Source organism: Sciurus vulgaris, assembly GCF_902686455.1.
Source record: "Sciurus vulgaris genome assembly, chromosome: 8".
Taxonomy (NCBI): domain Eukaryota; kingdom Metazoa; phylum Chordata; class Mammalia; order Rodentia; family Sciuridae; genus Sciurus; species Sciurus vulgaris.
In genome coordinates, this window is record NC_136468.1 from 76,302,477 (window position 1) to 76,319,433 (window position 16,957).

Genomic DNA, 16,957 nt, shown 5'->3' on the forward strand with positions numbered 1-16,957 from the left:
TTAAAAATAGGAAATAATTAAAAGAAACAGTAAAGTTTATTTGCCTTAACTGAAGGGAACATATATAGACACAAGAACAGAAAGGAGGAGAATATTAGAGATAAAGTATGCAAAACACAGGGGAAAATATTGAGAAAATGAATAATTTTACGAACATTATAAAAGGACTGAAAATTAATGATTAAGTAGTAAAGAAAATACCTTACAGTGAATTGTTTTTAGAAGCACCAGATATAATAAATGACCTGTACTTCAACATCTAAATAAAAGGGTCAAATGAACATTCATCAGTTTACATTTATTAGGCAGATGATACCTGATGAATGTGAAAACCTTAGCTGATTTCATTTCATTGCCTTAGTCCCTGACCTGTCTGCTGGCTGACAGTTTTCCTTCACAAAGACCAGTCGCCAGTGGTTACCAGTCTTGATCCCCTCCAGTGTAGAATGAGTTTCTTTTGAATTACTGGTGCAGGGTGTGTATTAGGATGGATAAATCAGCCAAACAGAAAGGCCTAACAGGGCAAAGAAGCAGTAGGGCACCTGTCCTTACATTGTCCTGAAAGTGACCTCAAGTGTGACTTTCTGCAAGGTAAGAGATAATTCTGTCTCTACTTTGGCTAAGCTTATATCACTCACAGTAAAGGTCACAAAACGTGACAGATTTTCTGTGCTTGAGAATCAGATTACTGTTTGTCTGAGAAGGAGCAGAGAGCTGTGAGACCTGCTTCTCTTAGGAATCTAGGTCAGAATTCATCCAGTAATGCCACCCAGGCCCTTCAAAGCAATATCTTACATTGTGGAAATACTTTGAGCAAATCCTGACGGTTGTTCATAAATTATATTACAACCTGAAGGGAGAAAAAGTTATTCTGTCCCTTTTTTGACTCCAGCTTTTCATAAAGTAAGTCATAAAATAATTAAGGTGACCTCAGAGCAAGGTCATAAATAGCTCTTGAATTCAACTATACCCTTCATAACCTCCAAGTCAATAATAATAATAACTGAAGATGATGTTAGTACTTCTAGATTCAATAGAAATGTCATCAGCAGTTAATACACAAGAGCCACATCCAAATATATGAAAGATTTTTTAAAATGTATGTGAAGCCTTTTGGGTGTCCCTGAAATACCACAGATTTTTGCAATTTGGACTTTGTGCAAATAGCAAGCATATGCATATCTGTTAACTGGGTGACCTGAATATTGGAGATAAAAAAGGGTATGATGGGGAAAGTAATCCTTTTTAAAAAATCAGATTCAGACATTTAATGTAAATAAATGAAAAACTAAGTAAGTCTATTTTTAGGTGAGTTGCCTTTCCTTTGACGAAGAGAGGTGGGAATAATGGAAAGGAGAGACTTACATATAAATATACTTATTGCTCTGAGTTCATATACATGTTGCCAAAGTTATGCCCAGTGCTTATTAAAGTACAGGGAGTAGAACTGGCCCTTAACAAAGAACTTTTGCAGTTGCAATTCCAAAGTCTGGAAGGTTGAAGTTGTGGGGAATTGAACTGAATGTCCCATTTCCTTCAAGGGGAAGGCAATCTAAAAAGGAGAACAAGTGACTGAAACTGTTGGTTAGAAGCAAGCAATACAGACACTTTAAAATTCCTAGAACCAGATGGATGCAGTGATATTAGCTTTTAATACTGAAAAACTGACTCAAATATACTGATTATTTTTAAAAGTCAAGGTAACATGCTCCATCCACCAAAAACACTATTTGAAATAGTTAAACCATACTTTTAGACTCTGGCATGTTATTTCATTTTTCAAAACAAATATATTCAAGAATGTCTTTAGAAGCATTAGTGCATCAAAACACATTGCTTTTCAAATATTTCATTCAGAAGTAAGAAATTCCAGTTGAATCATTTCCTTGGCATACTGCATCTGTTAAATACAAATCTCTCTTCTTAATATTAACGCTATTCACATAATAAGTCTGAGAACTCAATTTTCTTTAACTTTCTCCAAAAAGTGCACAATATTATCAAATCTTGATCCAAAATAACCCACCGCCCTACAGTGATGGACACTCATAGTTTCAGCTAGCGGGGAGGCTGAGGCTATGGGATCATGAGCTCAAGGACAGCCAGAGTAACATTGTAAGACTCATTCTCTAAATAAATAGATACAATAACAACAAACAAACCAAAATAAAATGATTCTCATGTTGTCCATTTTGTTTCTATATCCATTGTTATAATTTGAAACTAAACTGGGATCTCTGATAACAGTTTTCTAATGGCATTTGATATTGGTCAAACCATCTAACTTTACTAAATGAAGAGGTCAAAACTTTAAATTTACATTTCTATTATTGATATTGTCCTTCTATATGAATAGTGTTATGGGGCATTACTAGAGAGAAAGAGAGACAGAGAGTGAGAATGAGCACAATCTTCCAGGTAGTCATTATCATATACTCTGGCCAAAAGATGGGGGGGTCCACTCCAAGGAGCCTTCAGCATTTAAATATTGTGGTTTTCTTGCAAAGACTAATGATATAATAAGAATGTGTTAAACTATTTTTAAGTAAAAGATAAACTTACAAAAATTGCAATAAGTTTTCCTACATTTAATACAACTTCATGAAGTGAATGTGTTGACCAGACTGAAGTGAAATTAAAATTACTTGAAAGTCATTTTAAGTTGAATAAGAATTAATATTTTGATTATAAATTAACATTCTGAATATAAAGAAGTCTTATTAAAGGATATTTCTTAACTGTCTTGTCTATAATGTCTAAGCTTCAATCAGCCCAGGAATCTAATACTGTTTGAATGAACAGTATTATTTATTTATATCTTAAAAAACAAAATATAAGTTTAAAAGGTCAGTAATTATCGAGTGGTGATTACTTACAAAATGCAATTTTAAGTGTTTCACATTTAATCTTGACAATACTCTTATATATTGCATTTTTTTAAATTAATGCCATTATACAGTCAAGGGTATTAAGGGACAGAAATGCTAAGTACCTTGACAATATTGTCCAGCTGGCCAGAGTTGGAGACAAAAAGTCAAGAGGACATAATCTACACTTGTGAACCTACATTCCCAGCCACTGTGGCACACTGCTTGTTAGATTTTGTTGAAAACACCTATACCCATCTTCTAGACTGAGAAGGGAATGTGATTTATTATAAAACTGTAAAAAATTATAAAATATGCTCAATAAGTTTTGTACTTTTGCTCAATGTCTTTGTTTTTTGTCTTCTGGCTAAGGGATAGGGACAGAAGGTAACTCTCTCAAATGTGACTTGGATTTATCCTCTGAGTTTGGTTCTGCTTCCCTCCCCAGCTTTATTGAAATATAATTGGAAAATAGAAATTATGTGTATTTAAGGTGTATAACATGGTGTTTTGCTATACAGATGAACAGTGAAATGATTACCACACTCAAGTTATTTAGATTATCTTTTATATGTGTATAGTAAGAACATTAAAGACCCACTTTCAGAAAATTTCAAGTATATAATGTACTGTTATTAAGTTGGTGCTGCACATTGTTAATTATACTGCAATCCATACTGTGCATCAGACTTCAGAAATTACTCATTCTGCATAAATGAAGTCTTATATCCTTTGACCAACACCCTCCCATTTGCCCTAGCCCCTCACCACTGGCAACAATTTTTCTAATTTCCAATTTAGAAATTTGGTCTTTTTACATTCTGTGTATAAATGAATCCTGCAGTATTTGATTCTCTGTTCCTGGCTTATTCAGTTAGCATAATGTTTGCCAAGTACATCCATGTTGTTGCAAAAAATAGTTTTTCCTTTTTTTTTTAATGTTGAATAGTATTCCTGTGTGTGTATGTGTACATGTATCTTTGTTCTTCTTGCTCAAGGATGATTTGGTTATTTGTTTTCTTTTTTTTTTAATGGTTCCAGAAGCATTTTAAGATTATTTTTTTCCATTTCAGTAAAATATGTCATTGGAGTTTTGGTATGAATTGCACTGAACCTGTAGATCATTTTGGGTAGCATTGACATTTCCGTATTACTAATTCTTCTAATTCACAAACGTGGATATCTTTCAATTCATACATTCCTCAATTTCTTCTCCCAGTGCTTTATAGATTTCAGTGTGCAAGCTTTTCATCTCAGTGGTTAACATTTCCCTCACATTTTTTTTTTTCTTTTTACCAATGCTCTCCTAAGTGGGATTGTTAGTTTCTTTCTCACAGAGTTCCTTGTTTGTGTACAGCAATGCAACATCACCTTTTTTTTTTTTTTTTTTTTTGTATTGGGGATTGAACTCAGGGACCCTTAACCACTGAGCCATATTCCTAGGAAGCAGGGTCTCCCTAGGATGCTAGGGCCATGCTAAGTTGCCGAGGCTGGCATTGAACTTGTGATCCTTGTGATCCTCCTGTCTCAGCCTGCTGAGCTGCTGGGATTACAGTTGTGTGCCACCATGCTACTTCTTTAGGGTTTTTTTTTTTTTAAATCATGTCACCCACAGGCAGTTTTACTTTTTCCTTTCCAATCTGGATGACTTTGATGTTTTTATTGCCACATTATTCTGACTAGGTCTTTGAGTATCCTATTTGACAGAAATGGCAAAAAAGGCATCTTTGTCTTGTTTCTGACTTTCGAGGAAAGGTTTTTAACTTTCACTATTGAATATTATGTTAGCTGTGAGCTTATTGCATAGGGCTGTTTTACTCAGCTTTTTGTTGTAATACCACAGTACCTCAGGAACAACCTAGAGGAAGAAACATTTATCTTAGGCTCACAGTTTCGGATGTCTTAGTCCATGATCAGCCAACTCCCTTGTTCAGGGCCTGAAATGAGGCAGAACATCATGCCAGAAAGGAGTGTGGGGGGGAAGTTGGTCACCCCATAGTAGCCAGAAAGCAGAGAGAAAAAACCAGGAGCCAACGACAAAATAAAAGCCCCAAGGCCCACCCCCCAGTGACTTCCTTCAGTCACAACCTACCTGCCCATAGTTACGACCCAGTAGAGTGGTACCTTTAAATTTTTAACCCATCAAATGGGTTAACCCACCAATTAGGTTAAAGCTCTCATAATCTAATCATTTACTTGTGATCACTGCTACACTGGTTCCCAAGATTTGGAGGGACAACTCATATTCAAACCATTGCAATGGGCCTTATTATATAAAGGTGCATTACTTCTAACTTGATGTGAGATTTTATTATGAAAAGATGGTGAGATTTTTCCAATGAGTTTTTTCTGCATTTGTTTAAATGATCACATGGATTTTGTCTTTCATTCTGTTAATGATGTGCATTACATTGATTAATTTGTGTATTATGAACCATCCTTATTTCCCAGGGATAAAATGCTCCTTATCATTGTGTATAATCCTTTTAATGTGCTATTTAAAGCAGTTTGCTAGTATTTTGCTGAGGATTTTTGCATATATGTTCATGGGGATATTGGTTTGTAATTTTATTTTCTTGTAGTGTTATTATCTGGCTTTAGTATCAGCATAATGTAAAGTGAGTTTGGAAGTGTTCTCTCTTTTTTGGTTTGCTTGATGTACAGGTTTTTGGAAAAGACTGAGCAGAATTCACGTTAATTCTCTTTAAATGTGGTAGAATTCACCATTGAAGTTACTGATTTCTGAACTTTGTTGGGAGGGCTTATATTACTGATTCAATTTCCTTACTTGTTATTGGTCTATTTGCATTTTATGTTTCTTTGTAATTTGCTTTTCGTAAGTTTTGTTTCTAGGAATGTATCTATTTCTCATAGATTATTCAGGTTGTTGGCACATAGCTGTCCTTCATAAATCCATAGTAGTAGTTATAATAACTCATCCTTCACTTCTGATTGTATTTATTTATATGCTCTTTAGTCTAATTAAAGCTTTATCAATTTTATCTTTTCAAAAAGTCAACCCTTATTTCACTGACTTTTTCTACTATTTTTCAAGTTCGTATTTCATTTATCTCTACTCTATCCTTTATTGGTTCCTTATTTCTCCTAACTTTGAGAATACTTGACTCTTCTTTTACTTGTTTTTTGAGGTATCATGTTAGGTTGTTTATTTGAGATTTTTTTTTTTCTTAATGTAGGCAATTATCACTACAAACACATCTTAGAACTGTGTTTACTGTAAGCATTGAGTTTGGGTGTGTTGTGTTTCTATTTTCATTTGTCTCAAGTTATTCTTTATTTCCATTTTGATTTCTTCTTTGACCCAGTGGCTATTCAGGGGTATGTGTGTGTACATACACACAAACATGCACACACTATTTTCCAGTTTTTCTCCTGATATGCACTTCTAATTTTATAACATTGTGATCAGAAAAGATATTTGATATGAAACATACTTACACTGTTAAAACTTGTTTTGTGGACTAACATATGATATAGGCTGGAAAATGTTCCATGTGCACTTAAGGTGCATTCTGCTTTTGTAGGTTGAAATGTTCTGCATATGTCTGTTATATCCATTTGGTCCATAGTGGTGTTCAAGGCTGCTGCTTTCTTGTTGATTTGCTCTTCATAGGATCTATCTTTTGTTGAAGTGGAATTGTGAAGACCCCTACTATTGTTTTGTGACACTTTCTACCTTCAGTTCAGTTAATATCTGCTTTATGTATTTAGGTGCTTTGATGTTGGGTTCATATACATGTACAATTTGTATATCCTCTTGATGAATTGACCATCTTGTTATTATGTAATGACCTTCTTAGTCTTTTGTGACAGTCTTGGTTTTAAAATATACTTTTCCTTATGTCATAGAGCCACCTTATTCTTTTTTGATTGCCTTTTGCAGGAAGTATATTGTACATACGTTTTCACTTAACCTATGTATGTCCTTGAAGCTCAACTGAGTCCCTTTTAGATAGTACAACATCAGCTCATGTTTTATCTATTCAGCCATTGCGTGTGGTTTGATTGAAGACTGTAATCTACTTTACACTTTGCAATTACTTTGCAAGTTGATGCTTCTTGGAATAGTACATCGATTCATTTCTCTTTATATTTTATGTTTCTGCACAGATTTCTGTTTGGGGCTATCATTGGGATGACATAAAAGGTATTATAATTAAAGTCTTCTTTAACCTGATAATAACTTAACTTTGACATATATAAAAACTCTCCCATTTAACTTCTCCCACACTTGGTTATTAACATCATAATTTACATCTTTTCATATTGTGAATCCATTAAAAATTATTGTGGCTATAGTTGTTTTTAAGAGTTTGGTCTGTTAACTTTTATACTAGATATATGTATTCTCATTACAGTATTAAAATATGCTTAATTTGAGTATATTGTTACTTTCAAGGTGAATTTTTTTTATTTTCATGTTATATTTTTGTTAGTGTGGTTTTCTTTCAACTTGAAGAACTCCTCTTTAATATTTTTTTAAGGCAGAGCAATAATGAACTCTTGCAGATTTCATATGTCTGGGAAAGCATCTTTCCTTCATTGATGAAGGGTAGCTTTGTTGGTTATCATTTCTTTTAGTTGGAATTATTTCTTTTCTTTTAGCATATTTAATATAGTATTCCAGTCCTTCAGAACTCAGTAGTTGAGAAATCTACTGAGTCTTCTGGGGATTCTCTTGTATGAAACAATTCACTTTTCTCTACTTGTTTACAAATTTTGTCTTTGGCTTTTGAGAATTAGATTGTATGTGACTCAATTAAGGTTTTTGTGTTTAATCTGTATAGGGCTATTTGGGTTTCAAGCATCTGTTTTTTCAGTTCCTTCTCCATTTGGGGAATTTTCTATTATTATATTTTTAAAATAAGCTATATGTCCCTTTCTCTTTCTGTACTTGATCTTGAATTCCCAAAATGTGTTTTCAGTTTGTTTGATGTTATCCCATAAGTCTTACAGATTTCTTCACTTTTCATTCTTTTTTATTTTCCCTTAACTAGGTAATTTCAAATGACCTTCTTTTAGCTCAGTGATTCTTACTTCTGATTGATCAAGTTTTCTTGAATTGTATTTCACTGAGCTTCATTTCAGGCATTTCAAATATTTCAGAGTTAGTTACTTGTGCTTTATTTTGTTACTTATGGTGGTATCATATTTTTCTGATTATTCATGATCATGGAGGCCTAGCTTTGATGTCTTGTCCTCTGAGAAGTTGAACCTCTTCAGTCTGTATAGATTGACTTTGATAAGGAAAGCCCTTCCAAGTAACTCCACCAGAGATTTTGGTGGAGTCCATAGGAAAACAGGGTACTACAGTCTTTGAATGGACTTGCCTGGTGCTTGGGTCAGTGAATGGGCAATCATGGCCCTTGCGGCCGCAGGGGTCTATCAGCCATCAATGTCTATAGAAACAGCCTGATATTTAGGCCTATGAAGGGTGGCCCTGGATTCTAGGCTTGCAGGATGTCTAACATTGGAGCAGGTCTAGAACCTGCTCTATGGAGGCCCACTTGGAATCTCAATTCATGGGAACCAGCTTGGTGCCACAGTTGATTGGGGGTTAGTTCTGTTTTTAGGGCACAAGGGGAGCTGGATGCCTAGTTAACTCTTCTTCCCCATGTTAAGGGTATCTCTCCCCATGTACTGCATGGACTTGGAGGAAGGTGGATATGGTAGTATAAAATATACTTTCTATTCTCTCTGATGTGTCTTTTCTTATTTCTTTTGTTCCACTCAATTGTCATAATCTATCATCTGGGTTTTTTAGCTCCTGTCAAGGTATTTTTGCATGTGGATAATTGTAGAAATGGATTTTTTTGTGAAGAGATGAATGCTAGAAAGGCCTATTCTGCCATCCTGCTGATGTCACTCAAGGAGTCCCCTGACATGTTTCTGTGTCCTCCTCTTTATCTCCAACTATTTGGCCCCAGACTATCTGTACTGAATTGTCTACCATTTCCTTGAGGATTCCATTGCCTCACCTTAATAACAATTGATTATTAACACCTAAAATAACTACAGTGTCTCATCTTTCTATCTTTAATGCTTCTATGTCTGAAATCTCTCTGGCATCCAAGGTCCCCTCTCCCCAACACACACTGTGAGATTAGATTTTTCAATATTATGATGATAATGATGGAATTTTAAAATATCTTCACTTAACTTCACTTAAAATATTTTCTGCTTGGAGTTGAAAATTAGAGTGACTTTCTTACCATTTTTGATCTCTCAGAAATATGCTTATACTCTGTGGATACATTCAACCTGACCATACTAATCATTGAACTTCTCTCATCCTCCTTTCCTTCCTGCCTTTCCACTGGCCTTCTCTTTCAAAATGCACACAAAAAATATCCACTTGGGTCAGTTAGCCACCTTTTGAAATAGAACACCTCATTTGGGCAGTTTCCTTGTGTTAGGCTGCATCTACAGACATTGGTCTCCCAAATATATAGTGTAAACATTTGCTCCTTTGGTTTAAGTATTAATAATGATTGCCAGTATCAGTTGTGAACAGGTTAATATGAATTAAAATAAATAAATTGTAGCTTATGTTTAGAAAACAAAGGATGGATGCCTAGTTCATAAAGGTTATAAATGCAAAGTTATAACTATTAAACAGGTCCCTAACATTAAGTTATTTAGAATCAGTACTATGGGGAATTCATTTTCATATTGCATAAAATCATGAAGATGAAGGGGGACAAGCATGTGAAGGAGGGGATTGACTATATAATATATTTATAAATGAAAACTAAAGATCCAGAGGTAACAAGAAATTTTCCTGAAATTATATAAGTAATAATGGAGGGAAACAAGATTTGGGTTGAAGGTATTATGCCTCTTTTATATTCTCATGCTGCATTCCAAAATAGATTTCAGATTCAATTTGAGAGGGTTTCACGACACCCACATCTTTCTTTCTTTTTTTTTTTTTTTTTTTTTTTTTTGGGGGGTGCTGGGGATCAAACCCAGGGCCTTGTGCTTACAAAGCAAGCACTTTGCCAACTGAGCTATCTCCCCAGCCCCTCACAACTGAATCTTGTTGAACATATTCAGATGTTTACTGAGGATGTGTGAAGACATAAGAGGCTGGTGAATTAGTAGACTTGATGACTCTATTACTCTGATTTTGATGTCACATGGTAGACCATGAAGGTTAGTTTTACTCTGGAGGATGAGTGGTGTAAGAAAAGACCACAGGATGAACTATCAGATTTGCATTTGAGTTTCAACACAGGTATACACTAGATAACATGTTAGTTAGAATACTCCACAACTCTGACCCTCACTCAGTTTACTAATATCTGTATTCATTAGTAAAATAATCATATTCCTATTTTAAAACTAACATGTGAGAAAAAGTTTATATGTTTCATCAGCATTATAACACAGAGTACTTTATGTATTTCAATTATTGTTCCAAGTTACTTCTAAATATTTAGAAAGTTTTCTAAATATCGAGATGAGTTTCCTTCTTTGTTTATCCTGCTTTCTCTCTAGAGCAATCACTACAGTGTATGTTCAAATCTCTTGTAAAAGAAAGAAAAATAAAAAATAGAACCCAACTGAGTTTTTCCTTTTCTTACTCCATCTTCTCCCGTACCTCATAAAGAATACTGTGAGTATTCAAAACTACTGATGATTTCCCTTGAGTGAACAATGTAATGTAAACAACTAGATTTTGCTTTTATATTTGGCAAGGTAGCCAGAAGAAGTTGAAGAAAGTCCCACATTTGATTTGTTAAATATTAACAATATAAAAAATACCGTAAGTTTTCAGAAAAAGAATGAGAGTCATCAGGAAAGATGGTTATGAAAGAAAAGAGAAATGTGAAGGATAATACAATGAGGGTTTGAGGGTGGTGTCAAAGCAATTAAATTTGGCTTCTCTTAACATTGTTCTCTATTATCTAGCTAAGAATTATTTGTAATAAACAAACTTGAAAAATCCTACTCAAAGACAGATGTAAACTTGCAAACAAAAATGAAAACATTCCCATTTTAAGACTTGGAAAAAATAAAATAACTCAATTAGATGTGTTTTAATGATTAAAATATTATAATATCAATCAGCCTCCTATTGCTACTAAACATAATGCAATCAGCAGAGTCAATATGTGTATGCTTTCCCCATGGTAAAGACCAAGACATAGAATTCAATTAAAGACATTTCACTCTACTCAAAGCATCTCCAGTGGCCCCAAATTAAGAAGAAAGAATTCTTGAAATTTCTTTAGAGAGCTATAAAACAGGTAGCATATCCAGAGATTACTTGGTAATCCTTACGTTGTTGCAAAGGGAAGAGAGAAAAACAGTGTTATGATACCCTTGTCCTTGCCCCCTTAACACACCCAAAATATTACACTATACCCCTACATCTAGCTTTTTAATATTGATCTCTGACATCCTATGAAGTGTGAGACTTAGTGCACACATTTAAGTCCATATTTTCTTTATCTTTTTGAGGCTTACAGAAGAGCTCTGTGTGCCAGATGTTTATTTTTTATTTTTTTATTTCCTAATGATAATGTTCTCTTGGCTTTCCCTCATTTTTATTGATCATTTCTTTGAACTTTTGGTGGCATTTTGTCCATTTCATTCAGCTTTTAAAGATCTAGTTTCCTTGTAAATATACAAGGAAATATACAATATATATTTACTTATATATTTATTCTTTATTTTCTACTAAACCTACATTTACTCATATATTATTTTTCCTTTAGATACTATTTGCATTTATTTTTCATTTTCCTATTATTTTTTTTCCAAGGATTGAACCCAGAGTGACATAACTACTAAGCCACATTCCCAGACCTTTTAATTTTTTTTTTCAATTTTCAGACCATTTATTCCCATCATTAAGCAATGCATACCTATGTGATATATAGTCAGTTATCCCTCAGTATTCTCAGGGGATTGGCATCAGGTTATATCCTCCATGGTGGATACCAAAGTCTGTGAATGCTCAAGTCTATACAAAATGGCATAGTATTTTTGGAAGATTTTTTAAAAATTATTATTATTATTATTATTATTATTTGATTCATTGTACCCAAGAATTTTTTTTTTTTTTTTTTTGAGTCAGGGTCTTGTTAAGTTGCCTAGAGCCTTGCTGAGTTACTGAGGCTGACTTTGAACTTGTGATCCTCTTCCCTCGACCTCCTGAGCCACTGTGATTATAGGGGTGTGCCACCATGCCCAGCCATTTTCCTAACTTCTTGAGTTGATTTCTTACCATATTAAATTTCATTTCTCTTTCTCAGTACTACTACTTTCCAAGTACTCTTCTTTGCTGGAATTAATTTCCTATTAGTTATATATTTCTTCTTTCATAGTATTTACATAATTCTCCCTCTAAATAATATTTGACATGCCTCCCTTCAAGTTTATCTATGTATTTTCTATTTAATTTCATTGTACTATTTCCTCAATTTCATTTTGATGCTTTAAAATTTCCAAAACATATGGATATTTGAAATATGAATTTTTAAATAAGAAAATAAAATGATCATTTGTGTGTATTTTAAAAGATTACTCATGGCTGTGAATGGTGGATAAAATATAACCAGAGTTGATACCTGGAGACAAATTATACATTACTGCATAGTGGAAGAAGATGGTAGTTTTATTAGGTTACTCATAATAAATGCAGGAAAGAAGGAAACAGAGAAAAATATATACTGAAGTAACAATGGACAAAGCAAGTGGTAGGCAGCATCCTTCAGATCAACATGAAGAAAAAAGTGAGGGAAAGGTGACCAAGAACCAGGATTAATTACTTTCTCCCTTGCTTTTCTACATGTATCTCTTCTCATTAAATAAGAAAACTTCATACTAGGCTTGATCTTTCAGCTGTCTAAACTCTTAACTATATACATAGTTCCTACCTCCAACCCAAAAATTGAAAGAATAATTTTATTAACTTGGAAAACAGACTCTAAAATGGCATCAAAACAGAAGAAAGGCATTCTTTCTAAGTGTCTCTGAGTAGGAAAGCCAAATGAACCAATGCACTATGATAAGTAAAAGTTGTTTTATTTCATAGAGAATTTATTATGTGAAAGACAGTATAAACACTGTTCAACATTCACTTTTTTGGGAAACCAAAAATATATTCTATGTAATTTATTCAATGTAATATAGTTGCACAATTTTTAATAGACAACCAGCATAAGGATACTTGGTGTATTAAAGGCAGGAGGAAGCATGACTGAGAAAGGAACTTTGAATAAGGAGAATACAGATTATTTGTGTTGGTGCATTATTTTTTTTTCTTTTTATTAAGAATCAGTAATTTGGATGAAATACACTTTAGATTTATTGACTGAAGGAGTAATTAAAGATACATTTTCAAAGACTACAGATAAAATGGGCAGATAGCTGAAATTAGGGTAAAGTGCAACAGGACATTCTTTTCTACTTTGTCTTATAGCCTTCTTACATAATGCAAGAACATCAATCAGTTCAAATTTGCCTGAATGGGAGAGAACAAAAATTGCTAGAGGGTGAAAGGGATGGGAGGGGACAAATCCAGAGAAGGCAAATGCAGCTGTAGCTCTCCAATAGCAACAAGTGTTATGGAAATACACATAAGCACAATCGAGTCTATGTACAGCAGGGACTCAGTCTTTGGTACAAAAACGAACAGACCTTTCACAGTTGATTTAATTTTCCCATGTTATAAAATGGAGGACTGAACATATAAAGGAAGAAGAAAGAATTCATAGCCCTAAGGTAAGTGTGTTGTCTTAACTAACCCACACACCAAAAATAATAAAACAAAACCAACAACAAAATAAAGCAACAGCAACAACAGAAACATGTAATCACTCCTAGGAAAATTAACTGTTTTTAAATTATTACTGGGAGGCATTTATTTTAAACCAAGAAAATTTTGATTCTTAAAGTCTGATTTAAATCTTGCTCTAATTTGTAATGTAGAGTTTGGATTTATGACTCTATGAAATTTGTTCACAGGTTTAAAGGAACTATATTTAAGCATAACTATAAGATTTTCTGCTGAACCTAGCTTGAAAAATTCCCTGGGCATCCATCTTTTTCCTCCCAGAAACAGAATAAAGATTCACAAATGAACATTGATTATCTCTGTTCTACCAAAGAATTTTTTCATAGAAAGGCAAAAGTTAAATGCAAATTGAAAAGTGGAAAGTGAAATTATATATAGTAATTATTGACATATAAAGGCTCACTTTATATACTTATCAAGAAGGATTATTTAAAAGCCCAATATTGGCACAATAACCAGGACTGTTAAATTAATCCTAATTAATTTTTTTGCAATTACTCAAAAATCTGATCATGAATTCCATGTATTTAAAATGTTGTTTGTCATGGTAGCTACCTTATAAATATAGAACATGTGAGAGCCTCAGTGTATAGCTATGAGATTCTCTTCTCAGGGAAGTAATAGGAATTTTTGATATTGTCATTGAGGCACTAAAAATTACAGAAATGTTTTATCATTTCTGTCCATTTATCCATTTTTGATTAAATATTAAATGGTATTTCTTAATTTCATAAGCATCTTGTTATGTAAAATAAACACATTTCAAATTGTTGAGCACTTTTATCTTCTAGGTTTGCAATTATGCATGTTCTGACTTTGAAACATTATTGCAAATTAAAAACAGATTTAAAACACACACATCTTTACACACACACATACACACTCACACCCTTGAATTTGCTTAGGAAAGAAATCCATCAAAATAAATAATTCATGTTGGGATGGACTGAAATCTAGTCTTTTAGAAGGTGCCAACAGATGGTTTACATTTATAGAATGCACACTTGCTGACTTCCAAACAGAAATTAAAATTCATAAAGTATATCATTAGGACTCCTTATAAGCAGCATTATGTTTATGATATGAGTTTGGATTTTCCCAGGTGAACAGTTTTCCATCATAATTTTACTAAGAAAAAAGTGAAACAAATTGCTTTCCAGTTACTATTTTGTGTTAGCAAGTTTAAAATTAAACTATGCTGATGATCATCCACAACACAAGCCACTTTGCTTACAGATAGATGAGGCTTTTGTTTTCAGGATGTTCATCACTTTATTAAGAACTCTTAGACATTTTTCATCATTAAAATAATAGAAATTATTATTACTAGTAAAATATGGCAGCTTCTCCAGCCTTCATTTCCTATTACATCAGTTAGGTTAGAAACTTTCTACCAAAATAATTAAGAGTAAGACTTCAGTTTATTAAAGGTCAAGGAACTCGGCAGTTTTAGTTAATTTTAGCAACTCTTTGGCTTAAGTATGGCCACTTAATACCATGAAATTATAGTAACATTTCGTTTTTAGTGAACCTTGCTACTAACCAAAAATGTTAACATTTAACTTGGGTAAGGTTATGATTTAAATTTGCTTTAAGCCCAGAAAAGAGATGATTTATTGCTCATTAAGATTTTTGTCTATATAGTACAAAGTGGAATATTGTCAAGTATAGATTTGGTGAAATAAAAAAGAAAGTCATGAATATAGACAAACAGACAAATATAAGCCCCAGACTACTAGTGGTTAATTTGATCAAATTAACTAAATAAATGACAAATCCTCTTCAGAATGTCAGTATTTACATGTTCAGAATATAAGAATATTAAATAAGATGAACTGAATACTTGCTCGACACCCTTAACCATATTTTAATTGGTTTAAATTATTCAGGCATTTTGCTTTCATTTTCTTCTTCAACATGTTGTTCTGCCCAATACCAAAATAATTAAATATTTATACTTAATTGATAGTTAAATCCAGCAATTCAATTCAAAAAATGTAAAAATATAAATGTATTAATATCATAGAAATAAAAACAAATAAAGCTTTATTCTGGAATTGTCAGTTTTCAATCAGTAGTTTTAATAATGTATAGACAGTCTCCTCCTATTTTTATGTAGAAATACCTAAGTGCTGACATGACTCATCCCAAGCACATCTGATATTCTCCCTCTGCAAACTTTTGGATATCATATACCCTAGGGTGGATGATGAGGTACAAACGTTTTGAATATGGATTCAAGAAAAACAACTAGAATTGAGTTGACATTTTTGCCTTTTCACTTACTATTCTCAATTGTGATGAGAAGAACATTATATTTAGGCTCAATGTATTCATAATTAATTCAATATGGTTGTATACATGACCAAATATAAAATAAGATTGAGAAACATCCTTTCCTTAAAATGGATACAAGAAAGAAACCAAATATATTTCATGTGTATCTTTACACATATTATGTACATATATTACATATTTCATATATATGTGTTGCATATATGTAGGCATATACACAAAGCTGCTCACCTCATGGTAGCCGGAAGCAGAGAGAGAGAAGCAAGAGCCAGGGAGACAAGATTTAATTTATGTACATATATTACATAGACATAAAATTTCAATAGAGAAACAATGGTGATATTTTAAAATTTTTTGTCTCAAAATTTCATATTCCTGTCAGTCTCATTCCTTTACAACTAGACACAGTTTTCTGAAAGCTTAAATTCCATATTCTTTCTTGAAAACCATTGGCTTTAAATGTCATTAAGAGTACAAAACAAAAATAAATTCTTTATGCAAAGCTTCTGAATCAAACAATTAAAAAAAGTCATGAGAATAAGATTATAGCAAAATATGGGCTGTGAGGAGAACAATCAACAAATGGGTTTATCCTCTCTGGCTTTAGGTTAAAAGATGATATGAAGACATAGGGGGCCCTTTGGAGCATAGGGGCTCCCCAGATGATGATATATCAGTTGAATCTTCAACCTAGCAAAGGAACTCAATAGTCCAATTGTGCTGAGTAGAATGAGTTCAGTATCTCTGTGCCATCTTGCTTACCTTGTAGAATAGATAGTGCTATGGACTGAGTACTAGTTTTCCTCAATAATGAATTAGCTAAAATCATTCCCCAATATGATAATATTAAGAGGTGGGATTTTGGGCAGTTTACAGGGGAATTAGTGCCCTTAAATAAGAGGTCCAAGGGACCATGTTTGACCCTTTTACCTTATCAGGATGCAACAAAAAGACACTGTCTGTGAAC

General features: G+C 33.2%; 1 protein-coding gene and 1 long non-coding RNA gene across 15 annotated transcripts in view; both read right to left on the reverse strand.

Annotated features, from left to right (window-relative positions):
* The window catches only part of DGKB (diacylglycerol kinase beta), a 639,605-nt gene that overhangs the window by 77,753 nt on the left and 544,895 nt on the right, over positions 1 to 16,957 (reverse strand). The gene's annotated exons all lie outside the window — the stretch shown is intronic.
* Positions 1,802 to 11,505, reverse strand: LOC306668490. The gene is made up of 2 exons (XR_013765877.1): positions 9,922 to 11,505; positions 1,802 to 9,800 (listed from the first exon to the last, which is right to left on the reverse strand). It is a non-coding gene; the product is annotated as an uncharacterized lncRNA (long non-coding RNA).